This window comes from Zootoca vivipara, chromosome 1 (genome assembly GCF_965207765.1).
Source record: "Zootoca vivipara chromosome 1, rZooViv2.hap1.1, whole genome shotgun sequence".
In the NCBI taxonomy this organism is placed as follows: domain Eukaryota; kingdom Metazoa; phylum Chordata; class Lepidosauria; order Squamata; family Lacertidae; genus Zootoca; species Zootoca vivipara.
The window spans coordinates 104,979,956-104,997,698 of NC_142582.1; positions in this window are offsets into that span (position 1 = coordinate 104,979,956).

The window sequence follows — 17,743 nt, forward strand, 5'->3', positions numbered from 1 at the left end:
GGTGAGCTCCCGTTGCTCAGTCCCAGCTCCTGCCAACCTAGCAGGAAAGCACGTCAAAGTGCAAGTAGATAAATAGGTACAGCGGGAAGGTAAACGGTATTTCCATGTGCTGTTCTGGTTCGCCAGAAGTGGCTTTGTCATGCTGGCCACATGACAGAAGGTGTACACCGGCTCCCTCGGCCAATAACGCAAGATGAGCGCTGCAACCCCAGAGTCGGTCACGACTGGACCTAATGGTCAGGGGTCCCTTTACCCTTTAATGCCAGGGATATAGCTAGGGCATCCAGGCATCTATTTAATTTGGTTTACCCAATGACCAGGTTAAGGAGAAGAATCCAAAATTATACTAAGCTTCTGCAAGTGACTAGCAGCTGGGAGAGGTTCTGCAGAAGCGTAACTGGAGTAGACGCGCCTCCTTTTGACACTCTTGCCTATTCTGGGACACACATGTGCTGGACAAGAGCCAGCAGAGCACCTGCCCTCACCCCAACAGCATGGCCATTGTACGCTGCAAGCCTATGCTGACGAAGGGGAGGAAAGCCAGGGCTTAACCAAGAGCTGGAATGAATGGTTAGGCATTACACAGTGCTCTTTCCTTTCCTTTCTATTGCTGCACCCATTTTTCCAGGCAGAAAAGGTCACAGGAGTTCTGGAAAAATGTATTTAGAGAAATATCTTTTGATTACAAGGCAAACCGTCTCCATGACTCCAGGACTGGCTCAACTTAACTTGTATAGATGTGATACGTTGTTACAAAGAAGGAACTCATAAAACATATGTATATTAATTGCTGCAAGAGCAACTATTGCCAGGACATGGAAATCCTTACAATTATTAGCTGTGGACCAATGGTATAATGCAATCTGGCAAACAGCATTACTGGGGGGGGGGGGGAATGACACAGAAAATAAAAGGAGCAAGAGTCCAAAAGAAACATGATAATTTTTATACAGTCTGGTGTGTCTTTATTGATTACTCAAACAATGACGCATATGGTAGAACAAGACCCATAGTTTATAGCACAGTCTGGCATGCATGAAGAATATATTTTAATTCTTTCCCCCTCCTATGAATTCCTACCGTAGAAGTTCTCATTATTATTGATACAAAATACCTGTTACTTATGGTAACCAATCTAAGCAATACATGCTACAACACATCATTTCATATCTTTAATACCTGAAATAATTCTGGTATATACTCTTCAACACAGCTTTGTTAATATATTCAGAAATGTTTCAGTGTTTATTGTTTTATTTTTAATTTTACATAATTGCTGCATGTCATATGCTGTAATATAAGCTAAGATACAGTATATCTCAATGCAACTATATTAAACAGCTTAAAAATAAAAAAGAATAAATACCTTACAAAAAAGGTCACAGGGAAATAGCAAACTGCTTTATATTGCTATGAGTTTGGGGGGCATCAGTCAGGATGGTACTTGGGGTCCCTTCCAGTTACTGGGATATGTATATATGAGGGTAGAATGCACCAGAGGAAGTTTCCCAAACTAATTCTTTTGTCAAGGTGATTTTGGTTGACTAGTTAAGTACCATGATTTAACATATCCAAAGAAGCTGCTCTGTGTCAGAGTACATACACCCCCCTGGCTGGTACATAGGAGAATAACAGGTAGAGTTGTGTGTGTCAGCTGAAAGTTAGGAGATATAGGCAGTTCTTGCTCCTTGCTGGGTCTAAAACTGGACTTGGGGCTCCCCTAGTAACCTAATGGGAAAGCAAATTCTACAAGAGTGTTAATGCTGTGAGACCCTCCACCCTTTGCTCCAGTTGTATATATGTGTAAATTAAAACACATATCCCAAAGATACTACCATCCCCACTGATCTTTGTTCCAAGGATACCAAACCTGGTAAGCGCTAGACTGCCTGGAGTTTCTTGCTGCCTGGAGATTGAACGACATGGCCCAGGGAGAGAGGCAAAAATAGGGGAAGTGAACAACTGGCTTCGCAAATGGTGCAAACAGGAACGGTTTGGATTCTTAGACCACGGTCTGCAGTTTCTTGAAGATGGACTTCTGGCAAGTGATGGGCTGCACCTCACAAAAGTTGGGAGGAATGTTTTTGCCACAAAACTCAAAAACCTCATCAGGAGGGCTTTAAACTGACTTATGTGGGGGAGGGAGTCAGTGGTCCTGAAGGTAGGAGTCTATCAAGTGCTGAAGTTGATCATCCAAATGTCAAGGACCAAATGGAGCAAACAGCACGCAGACCTAGTAGTGGGAGGAAAATATCCTTAAATAAGAGACATGGGGGAATGATCAATGGTTTCAATGTCTGTATACTAATGCACAGAGCATGGGAAATAAACAAGATGAACTTGAGCTCTTGGTACAGCAAACTAAATACAGTGGTACCTCGGTTTATGAACACAATTGGTTCCGGAAGTCTGTTCATAAACTGAAGCGTTCATAAACTGAAGCGAACTTTCCCATTGAAAGTAATGGAAAATGAATTAATCCGTTCCAGATGGGTCCACGGCGTTCATAAACCGAAAATTCATAAACCGAGGTGTTAATAAACCAAGGTTCTACTGTATGACATAATAGGCATCACTGAAACCTGGTGGGATGAGTCTCATGAAACCTGGTGGGGTGAGTCTCATGACTGGAATGTAGTAATAGAGGGATACAATCTATTTCAGAGAAATAGACCAAACAGGAAAGGAGGAGAAGTAGCGTTATATGTCAGGGATGTGTATACCTGTGAAGAGATCCAGGATTTAAAACTTCAAAGCCAAATTGAGAGTATCTGGGTCAAAATTAAGGGAGAGAAAAATAACAGTGATCTCATTGTGGGAGTTTACTATAGATCCCCAAGCCAAACTGAGGACACAGATGATGCCTTCCTGGAACAGATGACCAAGCATTCGAAAGGAAGTGAGATAGTAGTAATGGGGGATTTCAACTATCCTGATATTTGTTGGATGTCAAACTCTGCCAAGAGCATAATGTCGAACAGATTCCTCTCTGGCCTTGCAGACAATTTCATTGTCCAGAAAGTGGGAGAAGCAACAAGAGGATCAGCCATTTTAGATCTGGTCCTAACCAATAGTGATGACCTGGTTAGTGGGGTAGAAGTGGCAGGAGCATTAGGTGGGAGTGATCATGCTCTTCTGGAGTTTATTATTCAGTGGAAAGGAGCAACCAAGCATACTATTACTCAAATCCTAGACTTTAAGAAAGCCGACTTCAGAAAAGTTAGGGAAATGCTGGGTGAGATCCCATGGACGGAAATACTAAAAGGGAAGGGAGTTCATGATGGTTGGGAGTTTGTTAAAAGGGAGATATTAAAAGCACAACTTCAGGCAATACCAATGAGACGGAAACATGGAAGGTGCCTAAAGAAGCCAGGGTGGCTATCTAAAGAACTTTTAACTGAGTTAATATTTAAAAGGGATATGTACAAAACATGGAAAAAGGGGGAAATCACCAGAGAGGAATTCTTTTTTTTCTGACATTTAAAAAAACAAGTTTATTGATCAATTTAAAACTTTACATAAAACAAAAGCATATATGGTAACAGTACAACTGAAGTACCTCAAATCTTACAAGTCATACCCATTGCCTATATCTATGCAGATAAAAGCCCCCTTCCCCCCTCCCACCCTCCCTGCTCCCACCCCTCTCCACCTTTCTTTCCTACCATTTTCCCTCCCATCTTCTCTCCCTCCCACCTGTTACCCTCATTTCTTTTTTCATATTATACATTATATATACCAATTATATATAACAACTCTAAAGCCTGGAGAGAGAATTCAATAGAAGTCATTAAAACTGAAAATGTTGAAAGAAAAACAAAGGGTTTGTGTGTTTTTCCCCCTTTTCCTTTCATATTCTCCTTCCTGCCAATTTCTAATGTATTTTTAAACTTATGCGAACGTACTAAACCTAGTATATTTCTCTATTATACACATCTAAAACGTCCATTTTTCTTCATGCATCAAAACCTTATGTATACGTTTACTTTTTCTTTCCCCCCTTCTTTTTTTAAATCAATTATTACCAGATCCAGTGCACCTTTAGTATATTTTTGAATATATAATTTATATTTTAACCAATTTTCCGAGAAATTCTTTTGCGATTTGCCTCTCAGGTTATTAGTTAATAGGGCCATTTCTGCCAATTCCTGTAGCTTACTTTGCCATTCTATCAAAGTAGGGGCTTCGGCCTCCTTCCACTTTTTCACAATTAATAGCCTTGCAGGAGCAGTAGCTTATAAAAAAAGTTCTTTCATGGCAGTTGGAATCTCGCTTCCAACCATACTTAATAAAAATGCTTCCGGCTTCTTTGCAAAGGTTGTTCCTAACATTTTCTTGATTTCCTCATATATCTGGTTCCAGAATATTTTAATTTTTTGGCAAGTCCACCACATATGGAAAAAATCACCCTTATTTACAAATAGCCAGCACGTGTAGAGACAAAGTCAGAAAAGCTAAAGCACAGAATGAACTCAGGCTTGCTAGAGAGGTTAAAAGCAACAAAAAGGGCTTTTATGGGTATGTCCGTAGCAAAAGGAAGAACAAGGAAACAGTGGGGTCACTTAGAGGAGAAGATGGTGAAATGCGAACAGGGGACAGAGAAAGGGCAGAACTCAATACCTTCTTTGCCTCAGTCTTCTCCAAAAAAGAAAACAATGCCCGACCTGAAGAATATGGAGCAGATGATTCAGCAGGGGAAACACATCCCAGAATAAGTAAGGAGGTAGTACAAGAATACTTGGCTAGTTTAGATGTATTCAAGTCTCCAGGGTCAGATGAACTACATCCAAGAGTATTAAAAGAACTGGCAGAGGTGATTTCAGAACCACTGGCAATAATCTTTGAAAATTCCTGGAGAACAGGCGAAGTTCCAGCAGACTGGAAGAGGGCAAATGTTCCTATTTTCAAAAAGGGGGAAAGAGAGGACCCAAACAGTTACCGCCCAGTCAGCCTGACATCAATACCAGGAAAGATTCTAGAGCAGATCATTAAGCAAACAGTCTGTGAGCACCTAGAAAGAAACTCTGTGATCACTAAAAGTCAGCATGGGTTTCTGAAAAATAAGTCATGTCAGACTAATCTGATCTCATTTTTTGACAGAAATACAAGCCTGGTAGATGAAAGGAACGCTGTGGATGTAGCCTATCTTGATTTCAGCAAGGCCTTTGACAAGGTGCCCCATGTTATTCTTGTAAAGAAGCTGGTAAAATGCGGGAAGACAATGCTACCATTCAGTGGATTTGTAACTGGCTGACTGACCGAACCCAAAGGGTGCTCATCAATGGCTCCTTCTCATCGTGGAGAGTAGTGACTAGTGGGGTGCCACAGGGTTCTGTCTTGGGTCCAGTCTTATTCAACATCTTTATCAATGACTTGGATGATGGGCTTGAGGGCATCCTGAGCAAGTTTGCAGATGACACCAAATTGGGAGGGGTGGCTAATACCCCAGAGGACAGGATCACACTTCAAAATGACCTTAACAGATTAGACAACTGGGCCAAAGCAAACAAGATGAATTTTAACAAGGAGAAATGTAAAGTACTACACTTGGGCAAAAAAAAATGAAAGGCACAAATACAGGATGGGAGACACCTGGCTTGAGAGCAGTACATGTGAAAAGGATCTAGGAGTCTTGGTAGACCACAAACTTGACATGAGTCAGCAGTGTGATGCAGCAGCTTAAAAAGCCAATGCAATTCTGGGCTGCATCAATAGGAGTATAGCATCTAGATCAAGGGAAGTAATAGTACCACTGTATTCTGCTCTGATCAGACCTCACCTGGAGTACTGTGTCTAGTTCTGGGCACCGCAGTTCAAGAAGGATACTGACAAGCTGGAACGTGTCCAGAAGAGGGCAACCAAAATGGTCAAAGGCCTGGAAACAATGCCTTATGAGGAACGGCTTAGGGAGCTGGGTATGTTTAGCCTGGAGAAGAGAAGGTTAAGGGGTGATATGATAGCCATGTTCAAATATATAAAAGGATGTCATATAGAGGTGGGAGAAAGGTTGTTTTCTGCTGCTTCAGAGAAGTGGACACGGAGCAATGGATTCAAACTACAATAAAGAAGATTCCACCTAAACATTAGGAAGAACTTCCTGACAGTAAGAGCTGTTTGGCAGTGGAATTTGCTACCAAGGAGTGTGGTGGAGTCTCCTTCTTTGGTTGGTCTTTAAGCAGAGGCTTGACAGGCATATGTCAAGAATGCTTTGATGGTGTTTCCTGCTCGGCAGGGGGTTGGACTGGATGGCCCTTGCGGTCTCTTCCAACTCTATGATTCTATGATACTATGATACAGTGTAGGGGATGGCCTACACTGATTGACAGCAGCTATCCAGATAGGGATCTTTGTTTTTGTTTTTTCATACAAAGGCATGGGCTCTACCACGGAGCTTTGGTCTAATCTAATACATGTCCTTGGTTTCTAGCCCACAATTCAGAAGCTCAAAAAGTCCATGCTCCCAGCTCATCATGTCTATTTATCATATGGATACAGCTGGCTTTAGCCGTCATAATAATATTGACCCAGAGTAAGATAACAGGGAATATGTGTGCTAGGTGAGTGATGCAGAAGAGGGAGCAGCTTTTGAGTGAAAGCAGGAGTCAGTACGGTAAAGAAGACAGTGGGATGGTTTTGGGCATGGAAGATCAGTGAAGAAACTCACTGGGTGGCCTCAGGCAAGATCTTCTCTGCCTTTGCTTGCTTCACAAAATTGCTGTGAGCACAAGTGAGATAAGACCTGTCCTGCAGGTTGTAAACTGAAAAGAGTCACAGAAATGATTCATCTATATCCTATTAATCCCCAACTCAGGCTTCTCGTGCAGAGGTATGATACTGGGGTATTAGTATTGACCAGAACACACTAAACAGATATGGATGAGGACTGAAACAAAAGTGTGAAGGAGTACACATTTTGAACATAAATAAACAAATGGAAAAAAATGCATGGTGGGAGAAGGGCAGTGCACACTGCAGCTGACATGCCTCTGAAGGCCAGGAAGGAATTCATTTATGGAGGAAACCATTAACGTAGTCATCAATGTACATTGTGCTGCTGATTTTGGAGGGTGAAGTAGGGGCTGCCTTCCACCAAGTTCAATAGGTGGCCGCATCACCTTCAGTGGTGGTGGCGGCAGCAGTGGGAAGTAACACCTGAATTCAGTCTGCACACCACTGACTTCTTTTACACCATCACCCTTTAGTGCTGCTGAAGCATTACTTTTCCAAATCAGCTGGAAGCAGATTTATCACTGTACTTAACATAGCACTACATAGCACAGCGCGGGTGGCGCTGTGGGTTAAACCACAGAGCCTAGGGCTTGCCAATCAGAAGGTCGGTGGTTCAAATCCCTGTGACGGGGTGAGCTCCCGTTGCTCGGTCCCTGCTCCTGCCAACCTAGCAGTTCAAAAGCACATCCCGCTCCAGCGGGATGGTAAATGGCGTTTCCGTGTGCTGCTCTGGTTTTGCCAGAAGCGGCTTAGTCATATGCCGGATGGGCGGCGTATAAATTATGGTGCTGATGCTGATGATGTTCAGAAAAGGGTAGCCAAAATGATCAAGGGAATGGAGCAACATCCCTTTTATTCATTTTATTTCCTAAAAATCAAGAGTGTATACAAAATACTCCAATAAATTCAGCCTGATACAATCTCACACATCATACAGTTTGGTTTTTAAGAGTTAAGAAGAGAAGAAGGGGAAAATGAAAGAAAAACAGCATAATTAAATTAAAGGAAGCGGGGAACACCTAACAAATAAGGCTATTAGCATACTAACTAGGTTCAAGTTCAGATTTCAAATCATCGTAAAGTAAATGTCTATCCACATCCATTTCCCATTTTGCTTCTTGTATTCGTTATAAATAATAATAGGATATAACACCCATATAGCTCTGTAATCTTGTAAGCTTTAAAAATGCTTTTATTTGTGTGCATTAAGGTGGGCTACTAGATAAAAACTAAGCAATTAGTTTGCTGGTTTTGAAAACTTACATTATTTGTTTTTTAAACCCATATAGTTGAGCTTGCCCTTTTTGTATCTTAACCTATCTCTGGTTCTTTCCCCTTGCTGACAACCTTCCCGGAATCTCTATTCTTGGACCATATATTATCTATCTACGCCAGCCATAGTTGAACAGGTGCCAATGGTGGGGCTCTGGCGACTGGTTGATTTGAATGAACAATAATATCATACCAAAGTGGGCTAAAAGTGTAGTCTTTTGATTAGCTGCAAATTCACGCTTCTCTGGCAATTTTTCCAGCATGGCCATGTGCCAGATCTGGTGGTGCCATATCACATTATGCTCTTACAGAGCATTCCTCCAAGCCAGCCGACAAGTCTATAGCACCTGTCCATGCATGAAAGGTTGACACTGCAAATATGTCAGAAAAATCACTGTAAACCAAACATTAAATAACTATGGCAGGATAATGGAGAATAAAGATTTTAGCCACAAAATCCCCTGGAGTTTCCTCGGAATATGAAGTTTTTGCGGCAAATTTGTCTGGATTCTCCCTGGGATAGAAAGTTTGAGTAGCAACATGACTAAATTAGGTGCATCAATTTCAATGGGTCTGTTCTGATTAAAGCCTGGCTAGATACCACCCACTTATCAAGATTCTCTGAGTATTATAGAATCATGGAATTGTAGAGTTGGAAGGGACCCTGAGGGTCATCTAGTCCAACCCCCTAGCAATGCAGGAATCACAGCAAAAGCATCCCTGACAGATGGCCATCCAGCCTCTGCTTTAAAAAGGAAGGGGAGTCCACCACCTCTTGTTGGAGTCTGTTTCACTGTCAAACAGCTCTGAATGGCATTAATTCCAGAGAAAAGGGCTAGTGTAGAAGTGCCCCATTTCTCCCCTGTTACAGGGATGATCTGCTGTTAGGACTTCATTGTGTGCTGCAGAAGAAGGAATAAGACAACTGGCATCATGCTAAATATTATTTTGCTTTAATTACAGCTATGGGGCTTCCAATTCTGACTGGGACTGCAACATGCTGGGAGCAGATGATTTACAGATCAGCGCCCTGATTAAACAAAGTGTGAGTTGTGGTATATGTAGCCTGCATTATCACAGCACTAATAACGTGTTTACAAAGCTTCACAGGTTCTGGCTTCCTTATATACTATTTGCTCTCTTAAGTTTGTACATTTGACACCATTTTGAGATTTACTGTGTTGGTGCCTTCCCAGAAGATGGAAAAAAGTGAAAGAAGGAAAGAAGGAAAGAAGGAAAGAAGGAAAGAAGGAAAGAAGGAAAGAAGGAAAGAAAGAAAGAAAGAAAGAAAGAAAGAAAGAAAGAAAGAAAGAAAGAAGCAAGCTGAAGTTTCATTTCTGAATATCTCATTGTCACATAATTCATGGGGTAGGGGTAGTTTGACTACCAGATAGCTAGCTTTGCTGGTGAGCTATGTTGAGGGAGAAACAGCATCTTTGCTTGTCTATATCTAAGAACCAAAAATACAAACTCTAGTAAGTTGCTCCATGGCCAGCCATGTTGGGACAGACAGGTCCCACGCACCATAAATGCCCATTCTCCCCAAATGCAGTTCACTTCACTAGCACATATCAGATTAACAAGATGCATATTACAAAGCTAAGACAAAGCTGGGGAAAACATTGCACAACTGAAAAGGGGAAAGGAAAACGTAGTTGCTGCACCACGACTATCACGTTCACATAATTCATGGGAAGCACAGTCTTGACAAGAGGAAAGGAGAAGACCACTGAATCAATGACTCGGCCTTGCAGTGAAAATACAATGAAGGAAGGCACATTTGTACAGAAAATCAGCCATAAGGCAAAAAGAAAATGAATCAGTGTTGTCTAAACAATATGCCTGTTTCCTGTATTGGTTGTAGGACTTGAATATAAATCTTAAAGGACTTTAAACATTTTCTTTTCCTTCCTTCCTTCCTTCCTTCCTTCCTTCCTTCCTTCCTTCCTTCCTTCCTTCCTTCCTTCCTTCCTTCCTTCCTTCCTTCCTTCTTCCTTCCTTCCTTCCTTCCTTCCTTTTACATTTCTAGACCACTATCATAAAGACTCGGGAAGCATCAGAACAAATTGGAGAATCCTTTCCTGTTTCCAGAGCCCTACAATCTGCTCTCAGTGGCAGAGGTGAGAGCAGAGAAGAGGCAGGCACTTCATTCAGCGCCACCACTGATGGTATGCTGGGCTGGGGCTGATCGGTAACATTGTGAGGACTGGGGCGGGCAGAGCACTTCAAACTATCTGCCCAACTCAGTGATGGGGAAGAAAACCACACCCCTGATTTTTCTAACTGTTGTAGTCAGAGCTGGACTAGACGGATAGGTTTAAACGTTTCTGCCCAGCCCAGCCCAGCAGAACTGTGTTAAGGAGGCAATACCCCCTGGTCCTCTGCTGGCATGGGTCAGCTGAGGAATGTGGGTTGCGGGTGCAGTGTCTGTTTGCATGTATGTGTGGTGGCCATACCCACCTTATGGGCTATACCTATTGCTAGCCTGAGGATCTTGGAGTGATTGCAAGGTAGGAGAAAGGTTAGCCATATGTAATGTAGCCTATATATAATGTAGGAGAAAGGTGATCCAAGACTGGCCACTGCCATTGAGAAGGCTCTGCCTTGGGTCACCATAAGAAGAAGAAGAAGAAGAGTTTGGATTTGATATCCCGCTTTATCACTACCCGAAGGAGTCTCAAAGCGGCTAACAATCTCCTTTCCCCTCCTCCCCCACAACAGACACCCTGTGAGGTGGGTGAGGCTGAGAGACTTCAGAGAAGTGTGACTAGCCCAAGGTCACCCAGCAGCGGCATGTGGAGGAGCGGAGACGCGAACCCGGTTCCCCAGATTACGAGTCTACCGCTCTTAACCACTACACCACACTGGCTCTCTCCCATAACCAACCACATGTTTTGTTGTGGTGGGATGTGAGACAAGGTCTCCACTGATGACCTTAATTGGTGGGCTGGCCGTTATGGGAGGAGGTGGTCCTTAAAATACATTGCACCCAATCCATTTAGGGCTTCAAACATAATAGCACCTTGAGCTGTGGCCAGAAACTCACTGGGAGCCAATGCAAATTAAACAGCAGTGGAGAAACATGGACCCTGCAATGATCACCTGGATGCAGTCTAGCCATAGCACCCTGTACCAGCTTGCAGTTTCTAAACACAAAGACACCCTCCCTATTTTGCACTTCCCTATAATGTATCATGTGCCCTCCTCCCTTCATACCATCTTCATTCTCTGATTCTGACCCAACATCCATCCTCCTTGTCAATCACTTTCTGGGCACATTATGCTTTGGAAGTGGTTTCTTCCACTACCAGTAACCAGATGCTACTGTGTAACTTGATAGTTGTGACCAGTTCCCTTGTCAGCTGCTGGAATGCAAGCCACAGTTATTTGGAAGCGAAAAGCTCCGAAAATATCCTTTCAGGCGCTCTCTGGGGATAAAATGGGCATGGCAAATTGACACCCAAGGCTTCATGAAGCCTTGCAGAGCGTCAAGTGCACTTCATTGACCAGAAAGGGGTTTAGAAGATGCTTAATAATGACAAAGGACAATCCAGCAGCCGAGAGGCATGCTTGGCCTTTGAAGAATTGAGCGTACATAAGCTGAAGCCGACTAGAGATTGAAAGAAGACTTTTCCAGAAGTTCTCAGCAGGGTGTTTCAAATAAAAACTTATAAAAACCACTTGTCCATGTAAAGCTTCAGTTCCCATTGACTCCCAAGTAGGGATCAGGGAGAAATTGGAGTCAGTTTGAATTTAAATGTCAACCTGCCTATTTTGCCCTTTCTGAAACAATACACAATCTGAAAAAACAGCTATCCTTTGAAATGTGCACTTCTCCAAATTTTGCAATGCCATTCTCCAGGCAAACGTGTACAGAGTTCCATACCAAGGATAAACAGGGCATAAAAATGCATTATATATGGGGAAATTGTTTTGCAAAAAAAAAAAAGCATATTAGGCAAAATCAGGAAAATTCTGAACCAAAATGCTGATGAATTTTCATGAGGAACTTTCCACCCCCCTCTTTAATTGCAAACTGGTGTGGAAATGTGGAAGAAGAACTGAGTTTAAGATAGGAAAAATGAGAAACTGAGAGAAACCGAAACTGACAAATTTGCACCATGGCATTCATGCAATAATATAGCAATTGCATTATAATGGAATGTTCTATGTGGACAAACTGTCCCAATAACAAAATAAACATGCTTTGGGTGTTAGGAAAATGCAACACAAATGCAACTTTGAGGGAAGATGCTCTGTTTCTGTGCTTTAAACTGATACTCTGGAATCAGTCTGGCATCGCTCTGTATCTCACCCATTTGTCTTGTGGCCTCACTGTTTATTTGAAGGGAAAGTAAACAAAGCAGACAGGTCTGGGATCCCCTGCCAATCATTTGCATTATTTATTTTGCTCCTTTTTCACAGGTATAAATGTATCTGGTAGGAATATTGACTCATGGCAAAAGTAGTGGCCAGCTGTGGCAGAAATATTTTAGATAGGATCAATTGCAGGAAGGGTATCATCTAGGCACTGGATCATACAAAAAAGAAAAAGAAAAAAAAGCCTGAGACAGACACATGCATAGAAGCAAGCAAACCCTGCCAAGCGAATACCATTGGCCAGCCCAGCAGCAACATGATATTTTTTCTAGGAGATGAGCTGTGCCAGCACAACAGACTATGCAGCCTGGGAAAAGAGTGGGACCCCACTTAGAAATTGACCTTTATGACTTTATAGCTGGCTACAAGAAGGCCCCAGGGACAGAGGCTTTCAACTGTGGGAAGGCAAATCCTTCGGTAATGGATAACAAGGGCTGCCTAAGCACACCTCCCCCCCCCCAATTTATTAAGGGTGCTTGGAGTTGTAGCTCTGTGAGAGGTAAACTGTTGTTGTTGTTGTTTAGTCGTTTAGTCGTGTCCGACTCTTTGTGACCCCATGGACCAGAGCACGCCAGGCACTCCTGTCTTCCACTGCCTCCCGCAGTTTGGTCAGACTCCTGTTGGTAGCTTCGAGAACACTGTCCAACCATCTCGTCCTCTGTCGTCTCCTTCTCCTTGTGCCCTCCATCTTTCCCAACATCAGGGTCTTTTCCAGGGAGTATTCTCTTCTCATGAGGTGGCTAAAGTTTTGGAGCCTCAGCTTCAGGATCTGTCCTTCCAGTGAGCGCTCAGGGCTGATTTTCTTAAGAATGGATAGGTTTGATCTTCTTGCAGTCCATGGGACTCTCAAGAGTCTCCTCCAGCACCATAATTCAAAAGCATCAATTCTTCGGCGATCAGCCTTCTTTATGGTCCAGCTCCCACTTCCATACATTACTACTGGGAAAACCATAGATAAACTATACTTCCCATAATAATTTTTTTTTGGGGGGGTGCTTTAAATGTATGGTGTGCACACAGAGGAGGATGGACAGTATGATTTCTGTGGTGGGAAAAGATTTGGGAGTTCAAACTCCCCCTCTCCCCAAAATATTAGCTTACCTGCAACAATCATTCAGGCTGCATACACACCATACATTCAAAGCAACTCCAAATAATCCAGGGAACTGTGGTTTACTCCTCACAGCTACAATCCCCAGCAGCACCCTTAACAAACTACAGTTCCCAGGATTCTCTGGGGGAAGCTATATGCATTAAATATACAGTGTACTGTATACAAAGCCAAATGCATTTCTTCTTCTTCTGAAGATGGCCAGTCTCATTTCTTACCTGCATAAATTCAAACAGATATTAGGATTAAGCCCGGAGTTCTAGCCAAAGTTAAGTTTGATCTGGTCCCCAGGGAGATTAAGGAGAGTGGAGGGGATGAAGAAGAGAGACTCCCTGGGGTGAGAACAGTTTCTGCTGCCTAAGCAACAATTTCTACCTTCCAGAAATTACAGAGAAAGGAGCTACTTTTGGCTTTACAGACCCTGTCCTTTACGCTGCCAGAAACAGCTACTTTCCCATCCCATTTACTTTGGCTCAGTGTCTCTCAAATATTGCACTATCCAAAATAAATCTAGCAGTTCCCCATAGAGACTCCTTCCTGATACTTAACATAGACTCTGCATCACTCCCTGTGGCCTCCATGTTTTCACCAGATATAGACTCCTTTTTCTTCTTGATATGGACCCCATTTCCTTCCGATTCTGCATCTGCAACCTGGCAAAGGCTCCATGTTGCCATTAGAAACTCGTTGGACGGTAATGGCTGGCTATTTTAAGTCATAAGGCTGATGACCTGTCTTGTTCAGCATCCCTCTAGCCCAGGTGCCTCTGGGAATCCAGCAAGCAGAACCTGAGTGCAATAGCACTCTCCCCACTTGTGATTCACAGCAACTGGCATACATACATCCTCCTGACAGTGGAGGCAGAACGTGACCATCATGGCCAGTAGCCTTTGATAGCACTATCCTCAGTAAACAGGTCTAATCTTCATAGGAACATAGCTCTATCGGTTTAAAGCGGGGGACGTTCTCAGCCCTATCTGGAGATGCTGAGGATTGAACTTGGGATCACCTGCATGCAAAGCAGATGCTGATCTATGGCCCTTCTCTCTTTTAAAGTTGGTGGCCATCGCTACATCTTGTGGGAGGAAATTCCACAGTTTCACTATACGCTGTGTGAAGTTCTTTCTTTTGCCTGTCCTGAATCTTCCAACATTCAGTTTCATTGGGTGCAGAATGCACCACTAATGTATCCCGCCCTTACCCAGCTTCCCCCTGCCCCAAATTAATCAATATTTAAAATTCAGCCCTCCTGACCCTCGGTTATTACGCAAAACCTCCTCCCATCTTTCTACTCCCTCCTTGGCTCTAATTAACACTGGCAATAAAAAGTGCTGCAGGCATAAGCAACACCAAACTTCATGGTATGCATAAAGTGGTCTGGGAGGGTGGGAGCCGCATGAGTGGTTGAGAAACAAAATGAATGTAAGTCCCATGAGCACCAAGCAGTGAAATGAGAACCAAAGGGAGAGAATCTCTTGAACCAATTGCCCTTATCCCCAGCCAAAACAAAACCTTAGTACATAAAAGTTGCCTTTCCCCCACATTCATCCCTTGCTATCCCCGGCCTCCCTCTTCTCTCCTATCTTCTGTCCCCCCCCCCCCCGCCTACTGAAATTTAGACTCTATACTCCTTGAGATGGGGACCACTTTCTCCTTTGCTTGTACTTAAAGTTCTAAGTACATTGTTGGAACTGCCCAACAACCAACCAGTTCTGGAGGGGAGGTTTCAAATACTCCCTTTTGTCCCTGTGGATCTGGAGAGACAGAACTGATAACTCATGTCCTAATGTATTGCTCCTTCTATAGACATACTGTAAGTTTTTTATTGAATCCCTTTTATGGAAATTCCCAGACAATTGGGTGCATATTATGCTTTTTTACTTCCTTCAGATCAGAAGCCATCCACCTCTTCCAGGGTGGCTAAATATTGTGCTGTTGCCTGTAAAACTCGCCAGAGATTAATTTTAGCAAACATATAATTTTGTTCTTTATGCCTAGCATTCTATATTACGATACCTCTACTATTAAGTTTATTGCTATGGTTCTCTGTTTTCTTTGGTACTATTTTATATATTTGGACGAAGTTTCTTTTTGGGATAATTGTCAATGACTGTAAAAAAGAGATTATATACATACATACACACTCAAAATTCCATTCATAATATAAAGTGATCTCTGCTATTCCTGGAAGATTGATAGCAGGAGAGGGGCGGGGAACTGGTGTCCGGACCAAAATAATGTACATCTTCTCCTGGCCACATCACCTCTCTCCCCTCTGCTTCTTGAGGGTACTTGGTGCCAAGGTTACAACAACCTTCCTGGGAAGAAGCCAGATGGGCTTTCTCAGAGTTTATAATGGATCCGCCTCCCACAGCTGAAAAAACATCAGCCTTAACCCAAAACTTTGATATTGGGGCCAATAGGAAAGATGCTAGACACAGAGCAAATGATGCAAGGGCCGGTGGCGACAACTCAAAAGTAGCATCCTACTGTAAGGCCAAGGGAAACTCACAAACCAAGCTGGGTTGGAATAAACCCAGCCAATTAGAAGCAGGTTGCTGATACTCAAAATCAGAACAGGAAGCTCTCTGCAGACATGTATAGGAAAGAGCACGACCTCAGAAATGTCTTGTTCAAATGAGAAATCGTGGGATTGTTACTATTTGGATCAGGGAACACCAAAGGGAGTTATGGGTAAAGAAAACAAAGTTCCTGAGAATTGCCAAGATGAACCTGTGGGTGGGAGACACAACTCGAGTCCCATGGCATTCTTTTCCAAATTGACCTCACACAACCCAAGTTATTGAATATCTGACTGCAAGCTGATGAGCTGGCATGATGAAAGCAAAATGTGATGGGCTACTTCCAGTAAGCCTCATACAGCTGGGAGCACTTTCTGGATGATAAAACATTCTCCAGAATAATGATTCAGTTACCAGCACAGGCACATATCATGTCATATTAATACAGAAATGTGGAAATGTAATGTGGTTATTTCCTAACTGGATATGATCAGATTAGAGAAAAAGGAAGTGTTATTTTTATTGTTTTTGTGTGACTTGGAAAATACTGAATTTAGCTGTACAACAGCTGAAGAGAACTTACACCACCCAAAGATGAGACTTCATTCTCTGAGCATTCCTTCTCTCTGCTTGGTAAATCTGCTCAATTTGGCTCAGTGCATCTGAAGGTTGGTGGTTCCAGCCCATCAAGGATGGCTGTGGGCAGGATTCCTACATGGCTGGGGTTGGACTAGATCAGGCATAGGCAAACTTGGCCCTCCAGATGGTTTGGGGCTACAACTCCCATCATCCCTGACCACTGGTCCTGTTAGCTAGGGATGATGGGAGTTGTAGTCCCAAAACATCTGGAGGGCTGAGTTCGCCTGTGCCTGGACTAGATGATCCTTGGGTTCCCTTCCATCTCTATAATTCTATAATTAATCTATGATTAACCTAGCACACCATATAAAATGAACATTCACCCCTGTTACTGGGCGGACTGCCTAGATTCTCTTTATTTCTTTTCCCTACCTACTAAGGAATCTGTATCTCCATCTATGAATGGAGATGGAACTGAGTAACAGCGGGTTGTATTTCTAGAGTTGGAGGATCAACGATCATGTGCTTCCTTCTTCCAAGGAGGCATTGGTACAACCTGATACCTACATAACAGCTAAAAGAGCCTCACTGAAATGTCTGCTAACTCAACCCACACACCTTCTTAAGATGCAGACAAGCAAGGCTTGCACACCAGCCAAAAAAGCATCTTTTCCTGATGTCCTGCCCCTGCCCGATCAAGCATGATGAATAGCTCTGGAGCACTTGAAAGGTTGCACACTATTTTGTGACATTTGAGTTGGCCTAATAATGTTATTCATTGCATCCCTTCCTTCATTCCATATCAGGCCTTCTCCTATGAGGCAGCTCAGGTCCGGCTAAGAGAGAGACTGGTCCAAGACCAGTCAGTGGGTTTTATGGCCAAGCAGATACTTGAAGTGTTTTTTTAAATATATATATATATATATATTTCTGTATGAAAGAATGAACATGCCCAAAAGCCGCCTTCCACACATCTTCTGCACAGGTTTAAGACAAGAGCATTCTTAAGAAATTTATTTGAATCATTTCCACAGAATTCAAGTCATCTGCACTTAATTTTATCACTCTTAGCAAATTTAGATGATGTTGAATTAATTTAGGTATTGCTTAATTCCAAAATAGGCTTCCAAGCCAGGGGTTCTCAAATTTT